General features: G+C 39.7%; 1 protein-coding gene across 13 annotated transcripts in view; it reads right to left on the bottom strand.

Annotated features, from left to right (window-relative positions):
• COBL (cordon-bleu WH2 repeat protein) overlaps window positions 1-25,790 on the bottom strand; it is a 199,713-nt gene that overhangs the window by 112,398 nt on the left and 61,525 nt on the right. Inside the window, exon 1 of one of the 13 annotated variants that reach the window (XM_051798961.1) lies at window positions 2,943-3,233. The exons of the other annotated variants lie outside the window; for them this stretch is intronic. The gene's annotated coding sequence lies outside the window, so the exon portion shown is untranslated. Of the gene's footprint in view, window positions 1-2,942; window positions 3,234-25,790 lie in introns of those variants that run through there. 13 annotated transcript variants of the gene reach the window in all.

Below are 25,790 nucleotides of genomic sequence, written 5' to 3' on the forward strand. Positions count from 1 at the left end.
AGCACATGTCTAAGAGGATTAACTCTGATGATTAATACCCCAGTGACCTCTTCTGACTAGATTTATGCCCAGTTTAAGTCTGATTTTAGTGTAACAGATGGAAAAAGCAGTAAAATATTTACTCAGAAATTATTACCCAGGCTTACTGCCTGCATTTTTAAAATTTTTCTGTTTTAGGATGCAGGAAAAGAAAAGATTATAATTCTGCACATCATTTTCACCCCACAAGCAACATAAGCCAAGGTCCAGAAAGGAAGAGTACAGAAAAAGCACTCTAACCCTACAAAGCCTGGAAAGCTTAGTGGTTGAATCAGCCAAAGACAAAACTGTGTTTAGGGGAAAAAAAAAAAAAAAACTGAACTGAAATACCAAACCCAACTCTTCTTTAAGAAGAGATAACCTGTATTCTCACAGATAAAAAGACTAAACATACAGCTTGGATTATCAGTGTAAGCTCCTGGCAGAGAAAAAATAGTAAGAGTTATATTACATAAAAAAAAAAAAAAGGGGAAAAAAAAAGATTAGTTCAGAAACAATCCAAACCCCTTATACTTTTAAGTCAGTTTTGTATTTGACCAACAATTTCTATTACGTGTCTCAACTACAAAAATTTGTTACACTGCCTTGAAAATACACATTTCAGTTAGACCTCTGCAGGATACTGTAAAATTAGCAGTGATGAAGATATTGCCTTTCTTTTCCTGTGTGCATAGCAAATAGCATTCTCTACAAATATGCAGGGCGAGGTACTGCTTTATTTATCAGCATACTGCAATTCCTCTTCCATTAGAAGTTTTCCCTGAACATTCACTTTTTATCCTGTATACACCCAATGAGTCATGAAGTCATCAGTCACTAACTTGCAGCTTCTACGCTCCTCCCCGTGGAGGTGATGGCAGGAAGTTCAAGGCTTTACTGTTTGTCAAACTACCTTGACTTTCTATATCTCTATGAAACTCTTACTTGTCTGTCAGAAAAAAAAAAAATGGGATTCACCTTCTGCTCACATACCTTTACCTTTAGCTACAGTTGTTATTTGTAAGCAGATGGTGAGAGACGTGGGAGTTTTGCATACATCCAGATCATGCCAACACAGCCTTACAATCATGCAGTGCAAAGTTTAAGGACTTCATATCAATTTACAAATGATGTAATTCTTGCCCTTCATAACACCAACAGCATCAATAGTAGCTACAGAGATTCACATCAACCTGTTTCTTAAAACAAGCTTTTATTTTGGTTTTTAAAGCTTGTCCTATAATGTGGGAGACAATTGCAACAGTGTTCCTGACAAAGTACCAAAATGGGTGGGAAGAAAAGAAGATGACAAGTGTTCTGAGGCTAGCAGAACTAGTTGTAAATATGAGTTACCTGGACTTGTAAATTCCAGATCTCACACTGAACAAAGATAAGAAAATAAAGCAATGGTAATAAAATAATCATGAAACTGAAAACATCTGAAATGGAAGAGACTTGAAGAGACTTCAGGGGAGAAGTGAAAAAAGAGTGAGTTTTGAAGTTGATTAAGGAGCAGCAAGTAAGTCAGGAGTAAGTTACACAAGATATCTGTTCCCTAGCGATAACAAAGCTGCATCTGGTTTTCTGCAAGAACAGACAAACAAGGTCAGACACCTTAATACTAATTTATAGCTCTGAAATGAGTGTGACTTTTTAAATTATTTTTATTTTTTAATTTTTTTTTCTTTTTAAGTACTCTACAGCCAAGTCTGCAATTACTGACCGTGTATAAAACTGCTTGGGGCTGGGGTAGGGGGCAGTGTGTGTAGTATGTCAGCAAATCAGACGTCATACCATCAAAAGTATCAGCTATACATTGACCAGTGATGTTCACTTGAACTCTATATAAACATGTAACAATGCCTGTTCTTTTTGGCATTACGCAGATAGGACCTTGTAGATACTACAATCCTCCTTTTCTTTTGTGCAGAAAGGAGAGGACAGGTCTGTTTCCTTCAGAGACATCAGAGAAAGGAAAAGGGAAAACATTCCCACTGCAGTCTCACAAACCTAGCTACAGTTCAGGTGACCTCACATGAACTTTTCCACAATAACGACTACATATTCTCTTGAAACACTGCAAGTGCTTTAAATGTCTGGTTTTCAACATTTTCCAAATGACAGATCTCAAATTATTTCAGTGGAAGCAAATCCCTCTAAAGTTCACATTTGTAGAGTGATACGTGGCACAGATTTGCATTTCCTAGCCAGCTTTCTGAAACATCTCAGTAGAAGAAAGAAACTCCATGAACTGCAGACTGAAATCCACAGATCTAGCTCTACTTTGGATCTGGCACAAGCAGCTGCTTTCTGACAGGCTCCAGCAACTGCAGTCAGAAGGTGCCTAGAAGCTTGTTAATACTATTGAAAGTGAGCCAGAAAAAGAATTCATCCTTCTCTGTCAGAACTACAATGGTTATAAAGGACAATAGCAAAGCACTCCATAATAAAAGTCTTTTTGTTACCCCACTAAAATAATGCACAGAGAAAGTGAGTGATTTAAAAGCCTCTTTTAAGCATGGGTACTTTTCACATGATAAACACAACATACTATAAAAAAGCTGCATACCAGTCTTCAGTGTGAGATAAACTAAATTTAATTCAGCAGCCATGTTTTCTCCACAAACTTCTTTCACTGTGCTCACTACAGAGATACCTATTAAGACCACCTACCTGCTTTTAATTTGTGGTAGAAGTTAGAAGTGGAAACATTTGAAATCTATGATTAGGTTTAATTCATGGTTACATGAATGCTTCCATACGGTCCTTGAGATAAGAGACAGATGAAAAAGAAGTAGCTGATTCTAATACATAAATGCACAGTGACTTTTACTGAGGCTTGAACTAATCCTTCTCACTTTGCTGTAAGTTGAAAAAATGCTTACAGTCATGAAATAATTAGGCAGAACACATAAATAACCTACCAGCACTGTTCTCAGTAAAGGCATCAGGCTTCTCAAAATGGAAAAGGAAAAACAAGGAAACTGACCAACAAGACCAGTGTTTCTGTAGTACAGCACATTGAAGAAAGGCAACAGAAATGAAGAAAAGTTTCTTGTGAACTTCTAGACAAGGTAACAGAAGCCCTTTGGACCCACAATTTATTAATATATAACTACCAAGCAACAGGATGCAACCTGGACTTTACGATCCTATGCTAAAAAACCCAGGAGTGGTCCTGGGACTTCCACCGCCATGGCAAGGCTTTGCAGAGATTGCCTTTCTTCAGATAAGGTCTAAAACACACACTAAAATATAAAAGAGTGAAAGTGAAATAGATCCTACACATTTTCACCATGCTCCATACATAATCCTCTCCACACTGTAGTGCTATGGCAACTTAACAGGGCAAACTTCATCCCATGGATGTCAGTGGGACTTTGGCAAGAGCTCCACACTTTACCCGTTCGTAGAATCTGGTTCTTTCTATGCCAAACCTCTCTCTAACCATTCATTTTAAATAAGCAACAAAAACACACACAAAAGTGCAAAACAAAAAACCTGAAGAAAAAACAAACAAAAGCCCACCACAAAGAAACAAAAACAAAAAACCAAATAAACAAAAAACCAAAAAAACCCTAACCAACCAAAAAGAAAACCTAAAAAATCCCCACCAAAAAAAAAAAAAAAAACAACAAAAAAAACCACAAACAAAAACCCCCAAAAAAACCCAACCACGGAAAAACCCACTAAAACAAAATCCCAACCAACCTGCAACATAGTAGAATTATGGAAACATTCATTTTTGATATAATGAACAACTAGCACAGTCTGGTAAGTCAATTTGCAATCTAGTCAATGCACAAGGCTGGAACAGTTGTAGAGGGTTTTTCTGTGACAGTCATGTACACCCCACCTCATAATTAGGAGGAATAAACCAAAATGCAAGTGCTCAGTGGTAAGTGAATACAGACACAGTATCCCTCAAATGAAAAACAGGAAACATGGGAATAAACATTCTTGACTTTCGGGTGACTGCACTCCTACAGTCTTTTGAGGGGAAATCCATGCACATTGTTGTGCGAAAAAAAAAAAAAGCAGATGAGTACCTTTCACTCACTCCCTTTCCCCTCCTGCCCTGGCACTTTGCACAGCAAAGCCAGAAACTTAGCTCAGAGGGACACACATCATACTCCAAACCATCAAGACAAAGCATGGTGGAAGTCACTCCTGCTTACTGATCTAGCCTGAGAAGCAAGTCTCTGTCAGAGACCATTTCTTTTTCATTCTTTGTTGCTCATGGCAAAGCAAAGAAGACCCAGATCATAGTCTGGGAAAGAGACAACCACTATATCAGAATTAATAGTACGCCAAGTTCTTTCCTTGTAAGTAAAATCTTTCCTTCCCATCTTCTAGACACAGCAGCTCAGAAAAATTGTAATGCAACACAAGTGTAAAGATCAGCACCAACATTAAGGCACCTCAATAGAAACTGAAAGTCAAACAAATCACAGAGAGACAGAGAATATCCAGACAGCCATACATCATAAAATAGAGCTCCATTCCACTTTGCCATCTGTAACATTTAAATTAATGAATTAAAAAAAAAAATAAATCAAGCGTATTTTGTCTATCACAGGCTAAATATACCAATTCATTACAATTATGTACAACACAGGTAACTTACACCTTTAAATGTCTTATACCTAGTACATAAATTACAGGTCTAAAATGCATTACTCTTGTGGTAACTTCCAGTATTATTTTACAACATTTTTGTAACATTTACAATATTACACCAATGTTACACTTTCTAAAGAGCCGAAATTTTCACTAAAATGTAATGAATTAAAATGTAATGAACTAGATTACTTCTATGTGGATATGGCTCAGGGAACAATTAAGAGTTCCCTACATTATTTTTTAAAAAATAAGTTTTTGTTCTGATTTTAACAATCTTTACTCTGAATTCACTGGCTATGGTATGTAATTATTTTATGGTTTTCTTTTTTTTAAACATCTATTTGAATTGGATATTACTTTCAAAAAATCATTCAATTTTTAAGGCAGATTCATATTGACATATATGATGAAAATTATTCCTTGCAGGCAAGATAAAGTCACCCAAAATAGACAAGAAAAAATAATTTGTTTTTGGCAAAGAGTGAAAGTTATTTAATTATATTTTTGATCTTCTATTTTATTCGATTGATGAGAAACCCTACAGAGCTTTACATATTTTAAAGATCAAGTTTCTATGCCAGAAGAAAAAAAACCAAAAGGCCAGAAGCAAACAGAATGAGTGCATTTGTATAAGAGGAAGCAGGGATGGAAGTTGTATTGGGTTTGTGTGGCCAAATTTTGATAGCGTGGGGGGCTACAAGGGTGGCTTCTGTTAGAAGCAGCCAGAAGCATCCCCCATGTCTGGTGACGCCAATGCCAGTCAGCAGGATGGACCTGTCACTGGTCAAGGCTGAGCCAACCAGGAATGATAGTAATGCCTATGGACTAACACATTTAAGAAGACAAAAACGTTATTGGGCAGATGAAAACATCAGTCGGTGATGAGGGGAGTGAGAACATGTGAACAACTCTGCAGACACCAAGGTCAGTGGAGAAGGAAGGGGAGGAGGTGCTCCAAGTGCCAGAGCTGAGGTTCCCCTGCAGCCCGTGGTGCAGACCATGGTGAAGCAGCTGTGCCCCGGCAGCCCATGGAGGTCTACAGGGGTGCAGAGATCCACCTGCAGCCCGTGGAGAAGACCCACACCAGAGCAGGTGAGTGCCTGAAGGAGGCTGTGACCCTGTGGGAGGCCCGTGGTGGAGCAGGGGCCTGGCAGGGGCCTGCTAACCCATGGGGAGAGGAGCCCACACTGGAACAGGTTTTCCTGGTAGGACCTGAGGCCCTGTGGGGGATCCACGCTGGAGCAGCCCTTGCCGGAAGAACTGCACCTCATGGAAAAGTGACCCATGTGGCAGCAGAGAACTGTTGGATGTGGGATGGACTTACACTGGAGAAGTTCATGGAGAACTGTCTCCCATGGGAGGAACCCCAAGGGAAGCAGGGGAAGGACTCCTCTCCCTGAGCAGCAGTAGAAACAACAACCAACTGTAACCCTCATTCCCCATCTCCCTGTGCTGCTGGGGGGGGAGGAGGTAGAATTTGGAAGGAGGGAGGGGTGGTGTCTAAGATTTATTTTGCTTTTCATTCTCCTGCTCTGATTCTGTTAGTAATAAATTTAATTAATATCCCCACTTTGAGGTGAGATGGTACACTGTCTAATGAAGTAGTTCCTACTCTTGTCTAATTTCAAACCTTTCACAAACTTAACCAATCAATCATTAACAAGTGTTGGGCTGCAGTTTCCCAATCTCAAATGTACAAGTGAGCAAACTGCTATAAATCTGCTACCAGGGACATCTTGCCATATATGACTGATTTCACAAGAGGCTGAAATTTGTCCTAACGCATGGCAGAGACCTGGCCACTCCCTTGCTTGCAAAACATCGCGTAGCTGCCAAACAAGAGAAAATGGCCTTCCGTCCAGCTGGGACTCAGACTCCTGCACTGAGATTACATAGCTGAACTACTGAGAGCCCATCCTCTGACTGGAAGGCTAAATAATTTGTTAGCCTATGGCTGGTATCCTCAAGTAATTTTTCTATCTACATCACCCACACTTTCAATTAAGAATCGCAGTGTGTTATTCTCCAATCAAAGTCTAATCCTCCTTCCAGTCACTAACGAGTTCTCTCGAGATCCATTATAGAGCACTTGACGTATCAGTTTCATGATATAGTCATTTTTATGGCCAGAAGAAGCCATAAGCAGTCTAACCTGACTTTCTGTAGTGCACAGGCCATGATACTTTAGAAAGCCCTCTCTTGGAGTGAAAGCGGGGATGGAACTGAATGTGGGGTGGGCTTTAACTGATCAAGGAGTAACACTGCAGCCTACAAATGCTTTTACACTTACTAATCACAGTCATGCTAGGGAGCCTAATAGATCTACCTGTATCAGTTCCCAAAACAAAACATGATACTAGTCCTAGAGAAAATCTTTTAAAAACCAGCCAAATCCCAGGATTTGGGTACATGCCCGCTGCAATTAATGAAAACACTGCCAGAATAAGCACTGCGAGGTCTGTATCACTAATAGCTGTATCACAGGACTTTTGAGATACCACCCACACATTCAGTGTGTGGCAAAGACCACACTACGAGCTGGTGCCATCCTGTACAACTCCATCGAGTTGCACATCAGTAAAGAGGAATGAAATGGGAGAGAAGCTAATGTTATGTAATTATTTGACTCATCTGCTGAAACATGCTAAAGAAACACAGAAGTCTTTGGTGGTTAAAGACAAGAAAGTAAAGGTAAGTTACTGTTTCACAGAATCACAGAATATTCTGAGTTGGAAGAGAGCCACAAGGATCGCTGAATACAGCTCTTAAATGAATGGCCCATACAGGGATCCAGCCTGCGACCTTGGTGTTATTAGCACCCCGCTCTAACTGAGATAATCTATTTTGGCAAGTTAAACTCCTGCAATCTAAACTGCAGTATCTCACTATCTGCAATCTAACTGTGTATCTCAGTCAGAGATACACCAATAGTTTTAACTCTTTAGCTTGGGAGATATGATCAAAACAAAACAACACTAACAATTCATGCTTGAAGTTGCGCAAAAAGCCTCACCTTCAAAAAAATTTGGTCTGGAAAAGCAAAGTAGCAAAACAGCACACTAGGTAGGGGTGGTAAAGCCTCACTCTTTTCACAATGACATCTGCCACAGGAGAAGACTCAGATGCATCAAAACACAAAGGCAGGAAACATTTCAGCTTTAGGACTCAAGTATATTTAGCCATCAGCACCTGAGCTAAAATTACTCACCAGTTTTACGTTGATTAAAATAAAAAAATTGCTAAGCAATGGCTGTTAAACTGACTTCCTGGGTAACCAGTAATGCAGTAATACAAAGTGACCCGCCATCCAATCCTATCCCCACCAATATTTTTCATTTCTTCTTCTGTTACCCACACACTTACAATGTTCTTTTCCGAATTTATCAAGTATTGAGCTATTAGTCCATTCCATTCCAAGCAACAATTATAATAATAATAAAAGTAAAGCAAACACTAATGAAAACATTACACTGCTCATGCTCATCTGATATGTTATCCAGTTCCTTCACCTGTGCTAAATTAGGCTGTTTTGTGTGGTATGCTTAAATAGGAAAAGAGAACTATACTATTTTTATGTTATTCGTACTTGAGCGTAATGGTACTGGTTAGTAAAAAAACCAACCAACCAAACAACAAAAACCCCACCTACAAACCAGCAAACCTGTCCACGGTAACATCCCAAATGTACTTAGAGAGACATCCACAATACTGATGCTTACACTGTCAAACGCCCAAGCCCTGTTGCCAGGGCACTCTCTTCTGTTCCTCATGCTTTCAAATCTTCACTAAGCTCTTTTAAGGATGCTTAGTTTAGCAGATAGAAGGCTACAACCGTGCAGACAGCCACTTGGACACTGAATTATCTGCAAATGGCAAATACTATAGCTGAACTGCAAAACCCACAAGGTTAAACTATCTGGCAAGACAACCAGTGAGATTTCTCAGCATTATTTGTGAATTTATAGCCAGGTTCATGTTGGCTAACTGGACTCTCACTAACCATGCTCACCTGTGGAAAATACTGTCATGAAACAAAGGCAAGAATGTTTCTAAGCAGGCTGGAAGTACTGTTGGCATTGTGTCCTCTGCATATTGTGGGCAAACACACACCCTTCAGATGCACTCACATCAGCTACGTTTTTGTAAGGATGGCACAACTCCATGATGAAATTTCTAAGTCTGGAAAGGTAACCTATTTAGTTGGAATAGACTGTATTAACATCCAATAACTACATTACTCTTTGTCACGTTTATTAACAGTGAATATCATGACAGCAATGAGAAGATGAGTTATAGAGGGGTCAAAGACTAAAGGTATGATTACTGAGGGTTGAGTCTGGCTCAGAATACATATAACTCCCCTGGAGTTATAGGTGCTGTACAGATTTCAGTATGTCCTTTCTTAATCTCTTATCAACAATCGTTGTCAATAAGGCTATTTAAATAAACAAATATAAAAGTTTATTGCTTAAATACTGATTTATAAACTCTCCTGTAGTGACTTGCACTGTCAACAAAGACGTAAATTCAAGGTGCATTTGCACTGTATTACTGAACAAAGGTATCACAGATTTTGCTCTCCTTTTGTGCCCACAGGCTTTTTAACCTCACTACCACCTACTGAGAATCATTCTATAGAGGCCTGAAGACTGTAGCTTAGGGCTCCTTGCAGTAAAGTGCTTGCTTTATTCTCTGTTTACAAGGGATATAGAAGATGGGATAATTTTGAAAGAATCAGAGAAAAACAACATGTATAGTTAATGAAATTCTGATGTGATTTACTGTGCTAATTCCAGTTTTATAATATGCTTACAAGCTAGTGAGTAACTCAGTGGAAAATCACTGACATTACTACAAAATAATATTCCTAACAATACCTGTTTCAATACCTAGAAACAGTGTTAAAAGTGTCCATCTGAGGTACAGATGGGGAAGAATTTTTTAGCATGATTACCTGCTTAAATACATAAGCCTAAGGTGAACAAACACCTGTAACTGAGTTGACAGATCATCACTTCTCATTTAATGACAACACTCTAGGAATACACCGCTGAAGTTCATTTCACCTATTCACCCTTCTAAAAACAGATCCAACAAAAACAGGCAGACAATGGTCATTGAGGGAAAATTTGCAGAATTATACCTATGTTATTCCACCTACCTCTATTCATCTGTCTACAAATGGTGGCAAGATCACAAAACCTTCACACCTTAATGAACCAAGGAAGAGGATACAGACAGAAAGTTAAAGGCTGTAGACCAGAGTAGAGGCATGTTGGCCCAGTTCCAAAGCACCCCTTAGATCCCTGAAGAGCTTCCCAAAACATTAAAAATACATATTTCCAGGCAGAAATTAAATTAATTAATAGCAACTACCCCTATGTCTTTACAGGTTGCAGGCCAGAAGGTATCTGTGCTTCTTCTGAAACCTAAAGTTAATCTTTTCAGCTACAAGGTCCCAGGCAAGAGACACAAAGCATGACAGGCAGGATTACTGAAGCCATTTATCTCCCAGCAGCATTTTCTCTCCTAAAACTGGGAATACCTCTCTGCTCCCTCTCAAGTTTACTTGCCCTTGGATATGCACTTATAATCTTGCATGGCTGACCTTACATCAGATTTCCTGGGGTGGGGAGGAGAAGGCTCATCCAAGTCCAGTGCCCCCTGTTCCCTACATAGTCAAAAGTCCAGGTCTGCAAACATACTCTAGGATAAACAAGGAGGCACAATTTAGTTACTTTGGATTGCCTGATCTAGAAGACCAAAGGCATGAATATACTAGTTTTTTTAATCTACAATTATTCTGTAAATTCTAACTGTAGAAAACTACATGTCATAGAAGAAGCTGGCACCAGAACTACAGGGCCGACAAGCTTCTCTTTAGAGCTGGAAAAAAATCCTGTTAAAGATCTAATGATGTATTTTTGTGAGATATAGTTTACATTCACTTGCAGAGAAACAGAATCAGAGATGCCAGGACATTCCTTACACTCCTAATCATTTTCTTAATTAGCATTTATAATTTAGTTTTAATTTATACTCCATCAGACAGTAAGAAATTATATGCAGCAGTATATTAAAAAAGACTAATGGAGCAAATATGCAGTGTTAATGAGATGAAGAAACATCCAACCTCAACAAAACAGTTTTAACTGCTGTCAGACCCTGTATTTATGGGATGTCATATGTTCTTTTATCAGGAAATCCCACAGTTTCACCTGACTTTCTATGTATTTTCCTGGTGCTGATTTGCTTACTAAAATTTCTTATGAGAACCACATATATTTTGCTTTCACTTTTATAATATTCTCTTCTTTCTAAATGACAGGAATCAAGTACTTTTTAGTCTAAATTGAAATTCTAGTATTTTGATTTATTAAATCATAAACTTAAGTAATAAACTCTGTTTCAACTCTACAGCGGACTTTAAAGACCTACATTACTATAAAAACCAGAAGTCTGACAAGAAAGAATACTGCAAATGTTAACACAGATAAATACAGTTATAACACCAAATAGCTGATTAGCAGGACTCTGAAGTGTGATCTTGATTTATCAACAAAGAACAAAAACATTTAAATGATTTTCAAATGCCAGCAAAACCTATTTGTTTAGTTAGTTTCCATTTAAAATTCTGTTTAATGTGTCCTGTAGGCATATGTGGTACTTAATGGATTTTAAAACTCTCAAAACAAAAGGATATGATATCAACTGAGGACTATATAGCCTCATGCAGTGCAAACTTTATCACATTATGAAGAAAATCTTGATAAATTAGGTATTTCAACACACCCAGACAGTATCATATGAGAGAGGAAGCAGCCAAATACCCTCCCTCTTTATCACACACTTTCAAATCAGGGATGATTATTTTGGGAATTTTACTGATGTGTGGCACTGGCTCAGGACACAGGAGACAGACAAGAGTCGGGACCATTAGGGACTTCACAGAGTAAACCCAAAACCTTGTATAATCCCGTCAGCAGACTGGAAGCAATGGGAACAGTGTTACAGCATATCATTGAGAAAACCTCACCAAGAGGCTGAAGATATACTGTTTGGGAGCTTTAAATGCTACTCAGAGATAACCCAATTGCAAACATGCTTGAGGCTGCTCTGTATGTACTGATGGAGCATCACAGCAGTGATAGCAAGATTTTGTAGACATGTCTGAGCCAGCTGCATACTCAGCAGAGCCTACAAAACCCACACAAGAAGAAATAGTGTATATTAGACTACCTTGTAATGTGAACTGCCATAGTTATGCTAGAAATGGCAAGAGGCACACATACTTCAAATGCAAGGACCAAAACACATGATAATTTAGAGCTGATATTTTAACCAAGAGAAAAAACTTCCATCTCCTTGTCAAAACCAAAAAAACAGCAGTATAATTGACATCTGATTTCCTGGGGTGGTTACAAGGCCTATCCTCTCTACCAGCCACCAATCTTCCAGAGACTCATGAAAAGCTATTACATTAGGCTTTTCTTTCTCTCTGTCAATTAAAGTGAAATCAAACCAACTGTTGAAAAAGACAAATAAACAAACATTTTCCAAGAAAATACAGGCAAAGAACATAATGAAATAAACTTCACCTTTTATGAAAATCATGTTAAAATCTGGCATTGCATGGCCACACAAGCTGTTGTCAGGCTCTGCTAAAGCAAGGGTGTCTGCCCCCATCTGAAAGTTACCACCTGGGAACACTGAATGAAAATAAAAGAGTTTAGAAATTATTAACTACAGTTTCATCCTCACAACTGATAAAAAACTAAAAGATATCCTGGACTCAGTGAAGTCAATGGGACTTTTGCCACTGACCTTGCAGAAAGCCAAGTTTTCAGCCTGGCAGAACCTCAGCAGAGCTCAGTTTTATCTCTGTGTTGACAGCCCCACTTGCTGCCTCCCCAAGTTCAAACACAACTTTCGAGGACCAGGAGAATGTCAAGCATCAGCAGCATGGCACCTGAAGAAGCTTTGGGATACAGGGAACGACTGCGTGGTACTGCCCTGGGCACCCAACCTTTTAGATCTGCAAAGACACAGTTCTCTTATATACTCTTACTATATCTCATTGAAAATCATTAGTATCAAATATAAGTAATGTATTAAAAAAAAGAGGGAAAAAAATCAATTAAAAAAGTAAGAAAGGCTATCTTCATGTATTACCACCTGACTTTGTATCATTTCCGACTCTAAAATGAGTCAGAGAGGTCAAGGAAATCTGAGGACACAAGATAAAGGCAGACCTGACACACCACAACCTCTTTGGTCACCTCCTCTGAAATAGGAAGGCCAGTGGCATAGTGATGATTGGTGAAATTACCAACATACAGGGAGCACTCCCAGAGCCAGGGCCTAACAGTTGCTCACTTGACACATGCTGGCACTGTGCTTCCCAAAGACAGATGAGAACACTCAACTACTAGCAGATCTAGCATCCTCTCTAATGTTTATTTGACTCTCCTGGACAGGAAAATCCTGGATGCAGTTTACAGAGTCAGGTTCCTCCAACCACTTCTGTTCTCCTGAGCCCAACATAAACTGTGCCCAAGCAAAGCAGCAAGGCAGAAGAAATGCAGAGTGACATCTACCATAATAAAAGTGAAAGGGACTTGTCTCCCTTGTGTTCTGTCTAATTCTAGCCCTGAAGAAACAACAGTGATGCCATCCAAGTTAATCCTGTGAGCTCACCTAGTTCCTCCTCTTCAGGATAATAAACGCTGCTGAATTAGCATGGGCTACTCACAAGAGTGTGAGAAGGAAGGGTACATGCTCCTTCCAGGAAAACAAAAGCATTTCCACAGCCACAGCTGCTACACATCATAACTGACAAAAGCACAGGCTTGCTTCACACTTTCACAGGACATACAGCATGCAAAGGCTGCTCTTCCCTTACCCAAATGATATCCATGCATATGTATCTGATATATGCCAGTGTTTCTGCTTATGAGTCAGGAGTAATATAGGAGAAGTAGGATTAAATACTGTATAAATCATATTCATTATTTAGATTCAGCTACTTCTGTACAGCACTGCTTTACCTCCTATCAACTTTCTCTATAATACCATGAATAAAGAAACTATTAGAGACATCTACTGACAGGCACAGGCAGATCACACTCCTTGTTGCTCTGTAGAAGGACATCACCAAATTTTTACTGCAAAGGAAGGACACTGACAACCCAGACTGCAGTTGCCTCAGACCTCCTAGCAGAATGAGTTCAATCTCACAACATTTGGGACCAGGATCAGTCAGTGAAAGATGAATGTGTTTAGGAAACTGCTTGACCGAACTTTTTTTAATTCCACCCTGAGTAGGCTATTATATGGCAAAAACATTACCATGCAATAATGGAAGATGTGAGAGATCCATAACCAACTGTGTGTTATCACTGCCACGTTCAGAGCCAGGGAAACAGACACTGGAGTAATTTGTGCACCCTGGAGTCATTTGTTGGTTATATTGTCAATATTACACCCTCACAAGAGGATGCACTGGATTTGACAGAGCAGTTGGTCTGCCAGGTCCAGAAGCACAGTAACAGAGTACTTTTGCCTGGCCTGTGAGCATAAAAAAAACATATTCCCTGATATCAAACATCATGTATTCTTTGTGCTTTGTATGAGTCAGCAAACAAAACCCCAGAAGCAGAAGCCTCCTGACAGATGCCTGATATAAACAGCGACACAAAACTTCCATTCTGTGTGAATCAAACACATACATGGACTCATTCACACACATATAGGCATTAGCAAAAATACTATTTGCAGGCAGTCTCATTTCCCTTTCAATATCCAAAGACTTACTAATACATCAACCTTATTCCAATATTCTGACCATGCTGCTGTTAAAAGCAAGCTATGCTTTACCACAGATGTCTTTGACTACAGGATTAGGTCCAGAGAGATGGGGTAGGAAGAGTGAGAATTTCATTTCACCACTGCTTTTCTCAAAGCAAATAATGACTTGAAAGTTTAATCTTTCACTGAATACCTGGCATGTTGATAGTCTTGGCAAATGACAACTAAATTAAACATATATGAATGATGTCACATAACAAGTCTAACCGCTTATTTTTAAACTTGGAAGAGTCTGAACAATTGAAAATATGTGGGTTGGGCTTACAAATTCCACACACCCTTTTTGTGCACTTGATCTGCATAGCTGGTAGTAGTAGATGGCACTGAAGAGAAAGAAGAACCAATACTCATGATATTAATGAGAAAATAGCATGTGGCATAATATTGTTTTTCATTTCTGCTGTAGAGAAGGATAGGACAGGCTTAGCGTGGAAAAAACCCTCAACGTATAATATGAATATTGAAGAATCAGTGCTAGCATGAAAAAACCCCACTTCATAAAAATAAAATAGCTTAACCTTAACCTCACTGAGCAGTCTCTCTCTTGAATCAGCAAACTTATACCCACAAGGAACTGGTGTCAAGTAGACAAAGCAGTGTGCTTTTGCATTTTAATTATGCATATACATACAAAAGGGAATTTATGTCAATCCCTAAACATCTTCACTGTTGAAAGAAGAAAAAAGTGATGTTAACAGAAATCTTATTCTGACTTCATTTGGTATTATTTAACAAGTAACTTTTACAGTTAATTAGTTCTATGGCTTTGTAGTCCCTTCTTCAGCTAGTCTGAAGAAAAGCCACAGACATACACAGCCTACACAGCTACATATATCCAAGTATTTTCCTAGATATTCTCTTGATATAAGCTGGGGGGGGGGTGTGAGGGAAAGAGTATTTATAGGATAGGTATACAGGTCTGCACATCTAACAAGAAAAGTGAATCTTCCTCCCAGTGCTCGCCTGAGAACAGCCAGCAGGGTTCATGTTGGTGCCACAGAGGGGCTCAGTCATGCCCTGCAGTGGAGCCAGCTGGAAACAACTCTTTCAGTCCCCATAAGGGCTGCCCTGCCACCTCGCCAGTGAAGCACAATACAATTGAAAATCAGCAACACTGGCAAAAATGAAGACGCAGAAATAAAGCATCACTTCCCATTTGGCTTCTCCACCCAGGAACATCGCTTGGAAATCTGCAGCTGAAGAACAAGGAGAAGCTGCCAGATAGTAAGGTCCCATTTATTTCTCTGCTGCAGCAGAACCCTCCACATCCCAGACAGATCCCTCCACCTCTTCTGATGATCCAGTTTCTCCTTCTCTGGCAACTTGCATACTACAGCAAAGTGCTCAGACATTGCGGAAGCGTAGAGGTTTCTTGACAAGTGATCTACCAACAAGCCAATCTGCAGCACCTGGACTGTCCGAAACCCAAAGGTGGTTTAAGCATCAGCTTACGTGCAAGAAGCCTTGTATGAGACAATATAAACTCTGGCTATAGAAGAACACCAACCAACAGGGGCAGTGGAATACAATATCAATAGATCCATTAAACCCCATGTTCATGTTGGGCCCCAAAAAAGCTATGCAGTAAAACCAATACAAAACCGTTAGGGCCAGTTCATCTCTCCCAACCCTGAGCCACTCAGTTCACCTTCCCTCCATGTCAAATGCAGTACATGCCTTATGAGACCACACAAGTAAACTACAAGGGCCAGTGAGAAGCTTCACCTGTGGTGCAGAGAAGGTGGAATTCCTCGTTCTAAGGCCACCAATATGGGATGACACAGTCCCTCAAAATTTTGCCAAGAGGGCTTCAGTCTTACCCTTGTCCTGCAGCCTTTGGCTAGCAGCACACCAGGAGAAAGTTCAGTCTAACTTTGAACGTCTACCATTCAAATAAGCCAGACCTTTAATTAAAATGAACTCACAGAACTTCCATGTATATGGAGATAAAATAAACCATGCAAGCATCCAGTAAAATCAAATATTTAAAGCAATAAACAAACAGCAGTTTCTTAAATCCAGCTCAGGGAATGCTCCTTCAATGTCAAATGCTGAAGCAAAGCAATTGCAGCTTCCTGTTACAGTATCACAGCACAGGGATGCAGCAACACATCTGGATGGTGGCAGACAAGCTCTGTATACTGTGTGCTCTCAGGTCTCCCCAGAGCCTTCTCTTCCCCAGGCTGAACCACCCAAACTCTCTCTGCCAGTCTTCACAGGAGAGGTACTCCAGACCCCTAATGCTCAAGTTATAGCATCATGTCTGTCTTAAATCTTTAAAACCTGTTACATTTCTCTTGTGACGGAAGAAAAGGGGGGCGGGTGGGAGGGCGGGAAGGTATTATTCACATTGATACCTAACACTTGTCTCTGAATGCTGGTATTTTCAAGGAATTAACAACTCGGTCAGGTGTCTGACGGCAGTTTTCAGTGTGAACACATCGAGGTGAGCAGAGGGAGAGGTAGTGAGGTCCAGGCACCGCCCGGGGGAGCTCTGGTGCCCGAGGCTCCGGGAGCAGCTGGGTCTCCCTCCTTCCTTCTCTCAGCCTGAATTTACCCGAGCTGCAGCAGCCTGGCAGCAGCTGCCTATACCCCGCGCTTCTCCGGCGTTTCGCTGGCGATCCTCCAACTCATTTTTAAATAGTGCTTTTAGACACTATTTTTAGCTCTTGCGTTCTTATTGTTCACAATGGATAACAAATATAAGAGCCAAAAGAGAAATCCCCTTTCCTTTGGCGAAGCTGTGTTAATTACACCATCATTAGAGAATGAACTTCATCGAATCACAAAAGGCAAACAGGCATCTCTGCTAACTATACTGGCCGGGGCGAACAACTGTCTGGCTGATTTTGTATCAATCCTTACAGAAATAAAGCTGATAAACATTTAATTCCCTTGGTATGCAAATCAGCATTGTCCATTACATTAACGGAATAACCCTTCCTTAACCAACGAAGTAACCCGCTCCTGCAATATCTTTAACATCCATCCCTGTTACCAAAGCTTATTTCTGAGCACAATTTCTGTGAGGCAAACTATCAGTCAAATTGAGAACTTTCATTTTTTTCTGTTCAAAAAAATAATCCCACAAGAAAGCAAGGAAACTATGCACAAGGCATGGAGATTTTAAACTGTTTCCACTTACCGTTCCACCAACAGAACTAAAAATGTCTATAATTAAAAAAAAAATGTAAGTGAACATGTATGAAATGTATTTATAGCATTTTATTATAAGTTAGAGAATGGGAAGCCAGTGGATTTTTTTTAGGATCCTTTCCTGATTATACAGTAAATCCAAGATATAATATCAGCAATGTTACCCTTCTAAAATCTAGTAGCCTGGGACAGAACAGTAGCACATGAATCACATGGGGTAGAAGGCATTAGGAGAAAAAGAAATAATGTGAAAGCTGTATTTCTGTAAACTGGAAAAAGAAAAAAATAACTTTCAGGAACAAAGACAAAAAAAATTAAAGAAATAAACAAACAGAAGGAGCAGGAGGAGACAGACATGGACTGCCAGACTGATCTTCTCTTGGCAGCTGCTGCTAAGAAGGTATGCTTAGAAAGTGCAGTACTGCAAAGCTGAAAAACTGCAAAAAGGATGAGAAAGCCTAAATCGAGCTGGGAAACAAGGAAGAGGATATACGCCCCTTCTTCTGAAAGTATTCATTATTTTACATTATCTACCACTACTAAACTCTCATCACACTTCTATAATTATCTGTGTTGTAGTAAGGAGTCACATTTTACATTTTCAGCAAAATTCATAACCATTAATAACAGATAGGCAATCTGTTTAGAAAGTGAGAAGAGCAGGAACAAATGCCCCCTCCCTCAAAAAAAAAACCAACAGCAGGGCTACGGGAACAATTTGATGCATGAAGTACTAGCTTTTGCTGCTTTGCGCACACTGGGGGATTAACAGTTGGGGTTTTCTGAACCCAACCTACAAATATTTTCATGAGCTAATATTGAGAAATATATCATTCTGCAACTTGGCCCTCAGTTTAAAAACATTAAAGTGACTTGTTTTAATTAGTTTTTAAGAATGGCAGTGACAGTTTATACAGACTTATCCAAAGACTGTTTAAAGGGCCATGCTTTCCAGCTGAAAAGAGTCTGCAGAGAAATACAGTGCTGCCAGATACCCAGTGTATCTGTTCTTTTTTTTCCAGTAATCAGCTGAAAGCCAACCTTCAGTATCACAAGTAAGCCATTGTGTGCAAAAAAAAAAAAAAAAAGACCACTGTCACTACTCCTGTTGCATATACAATAAATATTCTACAGTACCCCATTTTGGAGCAAGAAGGAAAAGCGGAAGCAGTTTTTTACAGTCAGTATAATGGGATTACGCATTATGTTGCAAAAATATGAAACTGATGAATTAAAACCAGACTCCTTAGGCATATTCAACTTCCTGACTGTTAATTAGTATTTTTGTGGAAAGTACTCCCAACAGAAAAATGCTTACTTATTGTATCAATCATAGTTATTCTACAGTTTGATCCATGGATCCTGAAGCAGTAGTTGTTCATTTTTCCTCACATCAACTTACTCATCTCTAGTTTAATTCTTGACTAGTGTGGTGGTTTGGGCCAGGCCTTCCTTGGTGACCAGTTTGTAACCAAGGAAGGGTCCAGATTTACCCAGTATTCCCTACGATTTTTACGTAAACCAGATTATAAGAAGAAAGGAGGAGAGGCCTTCGTTCTTTTCCCTTCCGGCGTCTTGGAGGTGCAGGTTCCCTGCTGTTGAGTCTGCCGTGTTGGGGAGCGAGGCCTGGTTAGGCCTTGCCAACCTTGGGAGATGGAGGTTGCCGGCGATCGTTCCGGAGCGACCCTCGGCCTCGGTTGTCCCAGGAGAGTAGTGAGCTATTTTCTTTGCTAACTCTTTTAGTGGATAGATATGGGGCTGCTAATTGGGATATCTATATATTTTATTTTAGTTTTGTTCCCTTTCCCTTGTGAAACTGTATATTTCAATTGTATATAAGTGTAAATATATTTATATATCTCACTTTGGTTGTCTCTCTCTCGTTTCGGGTTTTCTTAGTTTTTTTTTCTCCCTCTTCTCCCTGAGGTTTGGGTGGGGGGAACTCTGGTGGTAAGGTTTGGAGACTTGGCAGGGAGCCAGCTTCAAACCATATCAACTAGATAGCCTGATCTCCTTTTCTGTTCTGTTCTAGATAAGCGGGAAATCACGGCCATGCCAGTGGCTGACCTAAAGTATATCACCATCATAATTTCTCATGATCTCTCCATCTGATGCCAACTACTATCACAGGAAACTAGCAGAATACTCAAGTTTGAACGTGAGCTTCAAAGGAGATGAAAAAGACATGCACATTAATACTTTCCACACTCAGGGATATCCTAAAACAAACTGCTCTTTCCCATTCTACTCTTTAAAAACTTTAAACATTGCACTAGCAGTGGAGCTGAAAGATGGACTAACAGAAGATAACAGATCTGACATCTTGCCAGGATTAGACATAATGTTCTCACCAGCTACAGCAGTGGTGCAGATCAGTTTCGCATATACTCAAATGCAGAATTAATTTAGTCTGAATCAGATCAGCTTGAAAACTCAGAACCCTGTTGGCATGTTGCAATATTAGTTCAAAAAGGCAACAATAGCTTCTTAATATTAACAGGTATGGGACTGCAAATTCACCAAGAAAACATGTATCAGGGGAAGAACATGCAAGCCCCCAAGAACAACATACGCCAAAAGAAGGATTCCCAGATCAGAATGAGATAACAAATAACAAATAATGGAGCCAAAAAGGAATTCCACTGAAGTATGTTATATAATTACAAGTTTACTGTAGAAAAGACACTGATATTTTGCTACAGGCAGAGTAACCTTGGTCCTATGAGTCTGCTTTAGTCCCTGGAAATGAGTTCCACGTTCCATCCCATTACCAATTTGATCTCAGACTAAATAGAGAACATTACAACTTTAGAAATGCTCCTGAAGTTTGTGTCTCTATATAAAGTTTATCATCCCCAGCTGTCATAATTGCAAAGATAACCTGTACTTCTGTATTTCATTACGAAAATTTGGCATTAAGGACAGACAGCTCAATATCATCATACATTACTAAACAGCAGTCACACAAAACACACGCACTTTGTTTTCTCCAAGTGAGAAAACAACAACTCATGCTTTAAAAAGTTAATGAAATGGTATTTATGTTGTCTCATAAGAAGATTCAACATCAAAAGATAAAATTCCTAGCTTTTCATAGCAGTGTCACCGAGAGACACTAGACAATTACTTCCCTGTTTCGTGGTAGCATATGGTCTCCAGTGCCAACTATCCATCTGCTTTCACTTCTTGTCCAATTAAGACTGGCAAGTGACACCACCTGTAAAGTCTCTCCTTTTAATACCCTTTCCAGTCAAATCAAAATCCCATGTACTTCGAGGATCTAAGACATACAAGGGGTGTGAGTTGTTACAAGCAGCAGTCTGCTTTTGAATGCCTCTCTTTGTGCCCTCACCACTGTGTTTCAGCACAAACCTACAAGATAGCACTTGTACCTACCTATTTGTTAGGGGAACTCGCTCAAAAAGCGCTATGAATCTGAAAGCAGAAAATCGCAACTGAACTGTGGGTGAAAAAGTAGAAAGACAGATTTTCTTCTCTTGTTACTTTGGATGAAGTAACACTGTACATGTTTCTTCAAATATAAAATCCAGATAGTTATGCCACCTTTCTTTTTTATAATGACCTATATGAAGAAGTCATATATTCATGACACTTAGTCTATACTGGCATTTTCATTTTCAGGTGGATACATTACACCATGTGATCTATCTGGGGAGAATTTTGCCTGAAATCACTCCAAACAGCAGCTTAACTCAAACTGCTAAGTATAACGCCTCCTTCATTTATCCTCCTAAGGCAGTGAAAGAGAAATCATTTCCATTGCAGGGCCAGAGCCCCGTTTTGTTCTTCTTGATCTTTTATTTATATTTGCAGCAGCTGATCATCAGTGAGTCTTTGGGAGCTAAATTACAACAGCTCCTCTGTGTGCAGTCTGCAAGGATATGAAAGGGAGATGCCCCCACACTCCTAATCCTCCTCCTACCCCAAAAAAACCCCAACAAAAAACAACAAACCAAAGAAAAAGAAAGAAAAAAAAAAAAGAAAAAAGGAGTCCTCTCCCAGAGCCAAACCTCAGTTTACATAGCATGAATCATTCTCTCCACAAGCTAGCTTGTCTTCTGAACAGGTTTCATGGGATCGCAATGCCACAGAAATGCAGTGGATTTGCCTTTTTTATGCCCTATTTCTTTCAAACCCTGCACACACCCTCTCCCCTCTGAAGTGGATTTATACATGGCAACACCTGTGTTATCTTAGAAACACTTTGGCCAAGAATAATCCAGCACACAGGAGCAAACTCTTTTTACACCTGCCTGCTAAGCACAGAGGTACATCTACCCTAGCTGAGTGGTTTGGAGCCAGCATCAACAGGCTTTCCTATAAGGCAATGGAGTCAAAGCAGCAACCTGGCAGGGTGCAGCCTGACAGACACTCAGCTCAGCAAAAAAGCAGGACAAGGCTTGAGAGGTAGTAGGTGTAGCCAGAGAAATACAATGGACAAGGCAGACTTGAAAGGGAATGAAACATATTGAGGGGAGCAGGGGAGGAGGAGAAATGCTACATCATAATGGATCTGTACTAAAGCATGCAGTGAAACACCTTTAAGAAGAGAATATCTGCAGAGGCTCCCATACTCATCAGACCTTTTAACAAGCATTTGTTAATACATTTCCTCCTCACCAAGGCTCTGTCCTATGCCATGGAAACCCAAACAGAACTCAGAGATAGCATAAAACTTCCACTTTTTCACTTCAGTCTTCAACACCTCCATTCCTGTGAGTTAAAAAAACCACAAGGATTTTGTCTCAATGCCTAAACCATATTTCCCAACAGCTGTATCTGTTGGAAAAATCCACTGTGACTACTAATGCCAAAAACCATCAACTTTGCTCATCTGTTACAGATGCCTACTGTATGGTCAGGGTCCAGGACAATACTATAATGAAAGGAATACATAAACCAAAAGACATGCAGTGTGAGCAACTGTTCCTCCTTTTTCATTGCAGTGGTGGACTGGAAGAATTTTGCTTGCTACTGTTGTGTTTTAATTTAGCCTTGCAGTCCCAGAACTGTGTAATATAATGGCATCACCCGTGCCCCACCCACAACCAATAAGATGCAATGCAGGCACGGGAACACATTCTCTGTGCAGGACCTGGGTTCACACAGTCAGGATATCTGCTGTTGCACCTGCATTTGCAGAATTTACCTGTCACAGGGACATGAACTGACTTCACTTCTGGGTCTAGTAATTCTGATTTGCAAAGAAGTTTTATAAAAATATGTTACGCCATACACTAAGGGAAGAGATTTCCCACTGCAAATCCAACAGAAACGGCTTGCTGGGGCTAAAAAAAACCCAAAAGGATTGATATATACAAAGTTTAGATGTGTAAATAAGGGGTTTTGAGGGATTGCTCTGACTTGAATACCTGAGGTATTTTAGCCTTTGCAGCAGCTCAGGAACTAGAGTAAGGATATAGAAGGCTATGATTTCTGTGCTGCTTTTCTTCCAGAGGATGAAGCACTGAAGCAGCCTCCAGGTCTTCACATAAAAATCCGCAGAGAGACTTTACTTCAACCAGCCACTTCCAGAGAGGAGTCTGTTTTCACCACAGTTTCAAAGGATATGAAATTTCACATAATATGCCATACACCTGGGTAAACAATTCATGCCTACATGAACTTAAAAGATCTGTCCTGCAGACTCCTTAACTGACCTCACTGGCTCTTGTACACAACAAACTCAAGGTTAAAGACCAAAGCCTCAGACTGGCTAGCCCTTCCAGGCTAGCTCCCACAATCCCCAGAGATATTTAATTATGATAAATTATAAACATTTTTCTGCATTCATAGGGCTTTTAAAAATTACTATTTAATTTATATTAAAGTGCTGCATTAAATGTTTACATCTCATAAAAAATAGTGGCTACTGTCTTTCAAATCACCAATTTGGACAGAAATACTCCTGATTTACAAATATATAAATTAGCACAAATTAACAAAGACTGAAGCTTATGGTTGGTTTCTTCCCTAGACATGTTTTGAGCAGCACTCTGCCACAAATTTACATGAGAGTGATCCAGAGCTTTAGAAATCATTCATAGTGCCATTACCACACATCATCCATGATATAAGAAAGCACTAGAAAACGAGGCACATGGGTACAAACAAGTTGAGGAGAATTAGCCCAAATAGGTCCGAACACCTAAGACCTATTTATGAAGAAAACATAATTGTTAGACAAGTGTTAAGGTATGTTGGAGATATGCTGTCTTCAGGAAAGTGAGCAGAACCAAATGAAATTCTGTAATACAGAGTCACACATGCAGAGAGATCATGCAGTACATTCTCATATTTAGACCTGACATTAAACACTGGAAATGAAACAAACAGATACTACCCAAAGCTTCAAAACTAACATGCCAGGTACAAGACTGAAGGTACAAATCAATGCAGCAATGAGCATTTTACTAATGACAAGATTTTACAGACAGTAATACAAAGGTTTATTTTTGTTTTGGTTTAAAGCATGGAAGTGTATATATAAGGAAACTACAAGGAACTATCATTTAGAAAAATTCTACAAGACTCAAGTACGCAAAGTGAACTGGATAAACTATACAACTGTGTAGAGTTAGCCTGACTGCTCTCTGAATATTAGTGTCACCCCAAAGAGTTTTCTTTGCTAGTGACAAAGGGTCACAGTAAACTGCTGTACAGGGGAGATACTAATTAAAAAAAAAATTATATTACATAACATGTAATGTGCCTGGTGATCACAAAGAACTGCCTAAGTCTCTTTCTTCTCCATCCCACCTGCTTCACAACAGCAGTTTCAACCATCACATCAGCGATGCACCAGAACGTTTTAAATCCCCACTAGAATGGGGTGTACTGTCTGCAGGATTTACACCAAACTACTCTGTTTTTCCATTAATGCTAAATTACAGTCATGTGTACAAAAATGGAAGAGGAATTCCTTGCCAAAAGGCAACTGAAGAATCACACTCCTTTATTTCCCCCCCAAAAAATAGCTACCAGAGAGTAACCTCTTTTTTTTGTTCCTTCCCAAAATAAAACCACCCCCATGCTTCTACTTGGAACTGGGTAATATTATATGGTCTTCACACATATGCACTATTCTACAAAGGCACTAAAATGTTAATTAAAACTGATAATGTTATGTCTGTATACACATACACATGCAAATATATCTGCCTTTTTCTAACAAGTGATAGGAACTCAAATTTTTTTCCATATTTAGGCTAATATAGCTACTACCCAATCCAAAACTGGCTATGCTTTTTTTTAGTGGGGGGAAGGCACTTCTGTACTTGCACAGAAACACACTGACTGTAACTTGTCCCTTCTCTTTCACACGGATGCTTAATTCTGAAGGGAAAAAAAAGGAGGGAAGATCTAGTATAGTTGCTGGGTTGTTGAGCAGAAAAGGATTCTCAATGGAAACAGTTGTTTAAAAGTTTCTTCTTCATCCTCCCCAAAATAGGAAAGCCTGAACTCTAGACCCATCTTGTGCATCCCTCTGAAATAGCCAAGCAGTTTGTGTCTAGAAGGAAGGTTCTGTCAAAATCGTCTTTATGACCCGCGGAGCCCTTTCTGACATCTAACTGAAAACCCCCCTGCCAGCCCCAAAGCCTTAACTTTTGACTGACCTTCAGTCAGACCTGGTACTGGAGTGGAATTACCAGAGGAGGATAACTGAACAGGATACAGCACCTTCATACGTTAAATCACTGCTGCGTGGGCGTCCAGACATGAGTTTGGAAGGGGTCCATCTGGGGATTTTTTTGTTTGTTTTTTTGGGGGGAGGTTTTGATCGTAGTCACTGCCTCGGAACACCACAAACTCACTTTGTTGAGTGTAATCCTGCCAATGACAAGGCTGTCACTGGTAGGTAGGGTCACTCTAGTCAGCTGGAAGGCTTTTTTTCCCTTCCGTAACAAGGTTTTTTTCCCTGATCAAGAACAACAACAAAAAAAAAAAAAAACACAAAACGTTTTGGTGACATTAGGACCCTGGTACACATATACCATGTTTCTGTCTCTATGTGTCATTTTTGCACCTGTTTATACTAGAAATTTGAATAATTTTCACCAAATTGATAAGCTTAAAAAAACCCCAAAACAAACATGGTCTTTAAT

Source organism: Manacus candei, unplaced genomic scaffold (genome assembly GCF_025592945.1).
Source record: "Manacus candei isolate 608988 ecotype Guabito, Panama unplaced genomic scaffold, ASM2559294v1 h1tg000049l, whole genome shotgun sequence".
In the NCBI taxonomy this organism is placed as follows: Eukaryota; Metazoa; Chordata; class Aves; order Passeriformes; family Pipridae; genus Manacus; species Manacus candei.